Source organism: Mus caroli, unplaced genomic scaffold (genome assembly GCF_978045245.1).
Source record: "Mus caroli unplaced genomic scaffold, Mus_caroli_1 scaffold_15, whole genome shotgun sequence".
NCBI classification, from domain to species: domain Eukaryota; kingdom Metazoa; phylum Chordata; class Mammalia; order Rodentia; family Muridae; genus Mus; species Mus caroli.
Window position 1 is genome coordinate 65184232 of NW_028227270.1, and position 8144 is coordinate 65192375.

Genomic DNA, 8144 nt, shown 5'->3' on the forward strand with positions numbered 1-8144 from the left:
GTGCCTAGATGATCCGATGATCCCGTCCGACTTCTGCAAAGCGCACATACATGCAAGCAGATGAAACATTCACACACGTGAAATAAAATAAACAAACAGTTGAAAGAAAACTGTTCTCCAAGAATGTCCTGATGACCACAAGTTGGATATACAATACAAACCACCTCTGAACCAGGCCAAAACAAGATGTTGCATTTCCTGTGGCTACCAGGAGGTGGCACCAACACTCCAGTATGTCACCCTTGACTCTGTTCCAATTGCCTTCATAAACCAGAGACCGGAGAAGAAAAGGGGATGGGGTGGGGGTTGGGGGGCGGGTAAGGAAAATGACTAGGGGCAAAACCCAGGATGTGTTTTTCGGTTTTCACCATCATCTGCCCCACAGGCCCCTAAATCACTCACATTGCCCTGTGAGTTTTGAGCAAATGCTGTAGTCCTGAGCTGTCCCACATCCCTGCCCGTAGCCCTGCATGGCCTAGAACTCACTATGTGGACCAGGCTAGCCTCATACTCCGTCATACAGATCTTCTTGCCTCTGCCTCAAGGATACTGGGACTAAAGGCTCCTTTTGTCAAGTTCTTTATGCCTGACTTGGAAACTCCTGGTCCAAGCAGGAGCCTTGGAATTCGGGAGGTATAGGCCTCAGGCCAGGGGATGGGAGAGGGAGTGAGTTGTGGCCCTTTCTGGGGCTGGAGAGATGGCTCAGCAGCTTAGGGTAAGAGCACTGACTGCTCTTCCAGCGGTCCTGAATTCAATTCCCATCTATGGGATCACAACCATCTATGAGGGATCTGATGCCCTCTTCAGGCAGGCAGGTGTATGTGCAGCAGAGCACTCATGCATTAAATAAATAAAATTCAAACAAACAAACAAACAAACAAACAAAACTACTCTCTGGCTCCTTGCTTTTGTCTCCAGAGGAAGTTATGTCCCAGTTCCCAGCTGTGTCTCTAGGCATAAACAGTCTACCAACCACCTCACTGGGCTCTCTGGGCTCTTCACTGGCCTGGTACAGTCAGCTTCATCTGACGTCCTGTTCTCTTTCACTCTGTCTACATGAGTGGCCTGGAGCTCTCCCTGTCCCTGCCTGCCGTGTTCTGGGCCTTTGCAGAGCTTGCTCCCTCTCTTTGGAATGGTCTCCCTCCCACTCTCTCAAGACAGGCACTGGCCTGCAACTCAAGTCTGATTCCCTCATGGAGCACTTCCCGAAGGCTCATCACGATGTCTTGCAGGATTGTCAAGTGGTTGACCTAAACTTCTGGCGGGGGGGGGGGGGGCACTATCTATCTGTCTTCACCCCTGCGGACAGGGACCAGGCCATCTTCATGGCATGCACAGTGACTGAAACAATGGCTGGTGGAGAGAGTACTCCCAGGCATTGGGGGCACTGAGGTCACTTCCTCAGAAGCATCAATAAACTGGTCTTGTATTTCTCTCCTTTTGATTGTTTTTTTTTTTTTGTTGTTGTTTTTTTTTTTTTTTTTTTTTTTTTTGGTTTTTCGAGACAGGGTTTCTCTGTGTAGCCCTGGCTGTCCTGGCACTCACTTTGTAGACCAGGCTGGCCTCAAACTCAGAAATCCGCCTGCCTCTGCCTCCCGAGTGCTGGGATTAAAGGCGTGCGCCACCACGCCCGGCTTTCTCTCCTTTTGTTTGGTTTTGAGGTAAAATTGTACCTGGAACTCACTTTGTAGTCCAGGTTACCCTCCAACTCACAGCAATCCTCCTCTCTCAGCCTCCTAACTACTGGGAATATAGGCTTAAGTCATCTCACACACACCCCTTCTTTCTTTTTCAGTATTTCAGACAGGATCATTATTATCATTATTATTATTATTAAAACTTTTTATTATACTTTATGCATTTTGTGAGCATGTATGTGTATGTAAAGGTCAGATGATAATTTATGGGAGTTGGTACTCTTTTTTTCCACCATTTGAGTCCCAGAGAATTGAACTCAGGTGATGAGGCTAGCTCACAAATGCCTTTCTCTGGTAAATCACCTCTCTGACCTGAGTCAGGGCCTTATGGAGCCGTAGGTGGCCTTGAACTCCCGATCCTTTTTCATTTCCCTCCCAGGAGGATACAACTGCTGTCCCAGTCATTACCTGCTTACTGTTCCTAAGTTAAAAAGCCCTTGAAAGGTGCTCGGGAGATGGCTCAGCAGTTAAGAGCACTGACTGCTCTTCTGAAGGTCCTGAGTTCAAATCCCACAACCACATGGTAGCTCACAACCACCTGTAATGAGATCTGACTAATTAATAATAATAATTATTATTATTTATAATACTAAATAAATCTTTTTTTTTTTTAAGTCACTGCAAACACCCACTTAGGGTTCTCTGTGCATGCTAGGCAGGCACTCTACCAACTGAGCTACATCCCAGCACCTTGGCTTTTTCCATTCTGAAGTACAAGGTTGAGGTCATTTCCTAACAGTCCCGCAAAGACTTCCTTCCCTTCCCTCCCTCCCTTCCTTTCTTCTCCAATGTAGATCGCATGCAAGGACCTCACTAAACGGCATCCACTATCAGAACATCTACAACAGTCCCATTTTTGTTTTTGCTTGGGACAAGGCCTCACTGTGTACTCCTGGCTGGAACTCTGTAGAGCAGGCTGACCTCAATTTCACAGGGAGCCTCCTGAGCCTTCCTCTTGAGCGCTGGGATTTGGGGTGCGCACCCTCATCTGAGCAGAGGAGCCCTTTGTTGAAGGCTCTAAACCGTTGGTTCTCAACCTATGGCTCTCAACTTGGAGGGTATCAAGTGACCATTTTACGGGAATAGAATATAAAATCCTGCATATCAGATATTTACATTAGAATTCATGATGGTAGTAAAAAAATTATAGTTAGAAAGCAGCAATGAAATAAATTTGTGGTTGTGGGGTCATCACAATGCAAGGTAAAAGGTCATAGCATCAGGACCTCTGTGTGGTGTGCTCAGATCATACGCATACATAGCACTTTTTTTTTTTTCCTGTGAGACAGGGTTTCTCTGTGTAGCCCTGGCTGTCCTGGAACTCACTTTGTAGACCAGGCTGGCCTCGAACTCAGAAATTCACCTGCCTCTGCCTCCCGAGTGCTGGAATTAAAGGTGTGCGCCACCACGCCTAGCTTTTTTTTTTTTTAAGTTTTATTTATTATTTATATGAGTGCACTGTAGCTGTCTTTTTTTTTTTTTTTTTTTTTTTTTTTGGTTTTTCGAGACAGGGTTTCTCTGTATAGTCCTGGCTGTCCTGGAACTCTCTCTGTAGACCAGGCTGGCCTCGAACTCAGAAATCCGCCTGCCTCTGCCTCCCAAGTGCTGGGATTAAAGGCGTGCGCCACCACCGCCCGGCCTATGCCCTGTTTTGAAGGCAGCCTTGCTGTTCATTATGGGTATGGTTGTCTCTCTCCTATCAGCTGACCTTCCTCTCCTGCCTCCATGAAGAAAGACTGGTACCTCTGAGTAAAGGGTGAAGGTGGAAATTCTGACATTCCACGCTAACGATGAAGGGGGATTCTGACATTCCATGCTAACATAGCACTGTTATGCTTTCTTTAAAATAAAAATAAGGGCTGGTGAGATGGCTCAGTGGGTAAGAGCACCCGGCTGCTCTTCCGAAGGTCCAGAGTTCAAATCCCAGCAACCACATGGTGGCTCACAACCATCCGTAATGAGATCTGACGCCCTCTTTTGGTGTGCCTGAAGACAGCTACAGTGTACTTACATATAACCAATAGATAAATTAAAAAAAAAAAATAAACACAAAAGAAAAACTCTGAAGTAGTTTTGCTGCTAATATACATATTGTAAAAAAAAAGGTATATTTTGATTTTCTTTCTTTTTTTTAAAGGCAATCCTTTTTAAAAAAAAAAAAAAGATTTATTTATTGTTATATATAAGACACTGTAGCTGTCTTCAGACACACCAGAAGAGGGCATCAGATCTCATTATGGATGTTTATGAGCCACCATGTGGTTGCTGGGATTTGAACTCAGGACCTTAGGAAGAACAGTCAGTGCTCTTAACCGCTGAGCCATCTCTCCAGCCCATATTTTGATTTTCTTAATACCCTTGTTGACTTTTCTGCAATGAACATTTTTAAACTTGATTTAATAAAAAATGTTAATTTTGAAAGAAAAAAATTAAAAATGAAAAGCTTCAGGGTGGTCTGCTCCTCCTTGGGCCAGAGATCACAGAGGTGAGTCCCATGAGAACCCTGCTTTGGATGAGGTAGACATCAGTGGGTGCAGATGTGTGCAGATGTGTGCAGACATGGAATGCCTAGGCCATGCTGTGAGGTCAGAACAGGTGGTATGTTTTCTGAAGGGAGGGGGCACTGAGTTGATCCCTGGGGTGTGCAAGGGTGACTTGGAGGTTCTAGAGCTATGAAGAGCTCAAGCCATAGCCTCAGGGTCAGGTCAGACTGATGCTCTAACAGCATCAAGAGGACAGTGTTAACCTGGCATCCGGGGACCGGGAAGGAGTTGGTGCTATGGAATGTGAACGTTGACGGGGCTAGAAAGGATGTGGGCAAAGCTGGTGATGTCCAGCTGTTGTCGATTTCATGCCCCAACCTCTGTTGCTTCTTGGGGACAGGCTCCAGTCGTGAAGCCCAGGTGCCAACGAAGGTCAGATTTCTGCGGTAAGGGAATAAAAAGGATATTTCCTCCGGAGGGGAGAGCTGCAGCTGCCTCCTCAGCACATACTCCTAGATTAGGCCAAATCCCACAGCAGGTGACACGGAGGCTCCCAGTTAGAGGCCCAGTGGTGTGGGAGGTAGCGAGCAAGGGGTAACTGCATATGTATGGGCTTGGCCATACACATGTGACGGTGCCTAGGCGTGGGAATGGGTCACCTCTGTCCCTGTTCCTTCCTTCATGCTGCTTCACTGTGCCCCATTTCTGCCATGTGTGCCCTGGGTTGGGATTTAGGGGTGTAAACAAGAATGGTTATAGCTTAACAGGATCAAGGGTCATGCAAGCAAGGGACAGGGATATGGAGAGAGGATGGGACGAAGGGGAAGAGGTTGCTTCTCATTGAAGTCTTGGTGTGCCTGTGACGAGCCCTTGCATGGGCTGAGCAAGCATCTCAGCGCTCTACTCTAGCCCCAGGCTTGGGCTGCCTTTGTTTGTGTGTGTTTGTGTGTGTGTGTGTGGTTCGTGCCCATGTATACACCTATGCATGTGTCTGTAGAGGCCACAGGTACCCTGCTCTATTACTGGCTGCCTTATTCCCTTGAGACAGAGTCTCCTGTTCAATCTGGAGCTAGGCTGGCAGCTAGCAAGTCCCAGGGATCCTCCTGTCTGTCTGCTGCCTGCCTTTGTAAATGCATGCTTGGGATTTGAACTCTGGTTCTCATGCTTGCAGAGCAACATTTTTTTTTTTAAGATTTATTTATTTATTATATGTAAGTACACTGTAGCTGTCTTCAGACACTCCAGAAGAGGGCGCCAGATCTCATTACGGATGGTTGTGAGCCACCATGTGGTTGCTGGGATTTGAACTCTGGACCTTTGGAAGAGCAGTCGGGTGCTCTTACCCACTGAGCCATCTCACCAGCCCTGCAGTTAAAACTTATCGGGCCACCTAGGACATGGAAATGAGCTCAGAAGGGAATAGACAACTTGTCTGACGTCCCACTTCCTCTATTCTGCTGCACGGGATACGGTCCAATTGCTTCCAACTTCTGAGCCTCAGTTTCCCCCTCAGGAAAGTGTTCCGGGTGAGAAGGCCTTCATGGAAGGGCTGCCCAGAGAGAAGGGAACGGGCTAGTGCCCCACCCCCACCCCAGCGCGGCAGCTTGCCCTAGAGGCCCTGCCTTAATCACCATGCAATAACAGCCGATGTTTACGAAGCACTCAGGCTCAGGGCTCTGGTTGGCAGGTGTCATCCTTCATCCCTGTTACAGGCAGGGAAACAGACTCAGAGGGCAACTGGCCACCTTGCTACCCCCTCGTATCCCGGACTCTTCCTTCCAGGTGCTCCTGTTAGCTTCACGGATGTACGTGGGCTGGAGCCTCCCCGATCCGAGTGTCGTCTGTCTGTCCCTCTCAGCAGAGTCTGCCAGTGGCCTGCTGGAGAGGAGCCCAGTGCTTTTCAGAGGCTTGGAAGCTGCTCAGAACCGGGAGACACTAAGGGGCCAGGCTCCAGCTGTTGCCATGCTGCCCAGAGTCGGCTGTGGAGGGCAGGCTTGACGGAGCAGCAAAGCTTGCACTGGGGAATTAGCAGCATCTGTGTCCTGACATGGGACATCAGGAATGTGAGACAGCCCCAGCAACTGTGTGCCTGCCAGGGACGTTGGCAGGGAGGGGCTGCGGGCAGGCCATCCAAGCTTTCCGGGACCCCAGAAATTACCAGGCAGCAGCTGTTCCTATCACTCTAAGCAGCCTGGTTCTGGGCTGTTATGCACGGGGCCTGCCGAGAACTCGGGGTGTCTGTTCGGCTGTTCTAGGGAACCCTGTTTTTTGTTTTGTCCTGTCTTCACAGTACTGGTAATCAAATCAGACTCCTCTTTGTTTCTTGTTTTGTTTTTAGTTTTTGCTTCAAGGCTTTTACTCCTTAGCCTTGGTCTGACTGGACCTCTCACTATGTAGAGCAGGCTGGTCCCAAACTCATGGAGATCTCTGTAGCTCTGTAGGGTTTCAGGCATGTGCCATCATGTCTGGCCTGCTCTGATTTTAATCTTTTTTTCTTTTTAAAGACTATGTTTCACCCTGTAGCTCAGGCTGGCTTATAACTCATTCTGTGTCCCAGGCTAGCTTCAAATGTGAGGGGATCTTCTTGCCTTGGGCACTCTGAGTGAGGATTACAGGATCGAACCCGACATTCCCGACTTTTTATTTATTTCTGGAGATAAGGTCTGTTCCTTTACCTCAGGCTGGCCTCCAAATCCAGCGGACCCACCTGCTTAGCTTTCTGAGTGGAGTCTTTCTTTTCCTCTTCGAGGCAGTCTCACTATGTCGCTCCTGGAACCCAGAAATTATCAGGCAGAGCTGTCCCTATGACTCTGAACAAGAAGGTTCTGGCCTCTGATATGCATAGGCAGGGCCTATTGAGAGCCCAGGGTGTCAGCTCAGCTCTATATGGAACCCCCTATGTATCCAGGCCTGATTTCAAACTCTTAATTAAAAAAAATATATTTTATTTTTAAATAAATAGGTGCATACAGGTGCCGGCAGAGGCCAGAAGAGGGCACCAGACACCCTAGAACTGAAGTTAGAGCTGATTGTAAGCCAAGCATAGGGGATGCTGGGAACTGATTCAGGTCCTCTGCATGTGCTCCGGGCGCTCTTAACCACTGAGCCATCTCTCCAGCCATACCCCCAGTTCTTGAATTTGAGAGATTAAACTTCCTTCAGTCTCCTTAGTAGCTTGGACTATAGGTGGGTAATATGGCACTAGACACATTTCTTGGTTTCACAGAAGGGAGAACAGCCTCTTTGTGGTAAAGCTGTGCAGAGACCATCAAGTGACTCAAGAGTAGCCATGGCCCAGCAGTGGAACTGTGCACAGTGGGGCTTTTGATCTGCATCTCTTGGTCCATTTACCTCATCCCAACCTCCCAATCTTTTCCTGACCCAGGCAAACCCAAGGACTCTGCCTCAAGACGGACACCTGGAGTGGTGACAGGACTCAGTCACTGACTAGTAATCTCTAATGGGAAACTGAGTTTGGAAGCAGGTCTCAATATGAATGTTTGGTTTTGACCGGGCATGGTGGCACATGGCTTTAATCCCAGCACTGGGGAGGCAGAGGCAGGCAGATTTCTGAGTTTGAGGCCAGCCTGGTCTGCAAAGTGAGTTCCAGGACAGCCAGGGCTATACAGAGAAACCCTGTCTCGAAAAAAACCAAAAAAAAAAAAAAAAGAATTTTTTTATTGGATATTTTCTTTATTTACGTTTAAAATGTTACCCCCTTTCCTAGTTTCCCCTCTGAAAATCTCCTATCCTCTTCCCTTCCCCTGCTCCCCAACCAACCCACTCCCATTCCCAGTCCTGGCATTCCCCTATACTGGGGCATAGAACCTTCACAGGACCTAGGACCTCTCCTCCCACTGATGACTGACTAGGCCATCAGAATGTTTGGTTATTATGTATGGTATGTATACAGGAAGCCAACTGTCTATCTATCTATCTACCTATCTATCTATCTACCTACCTA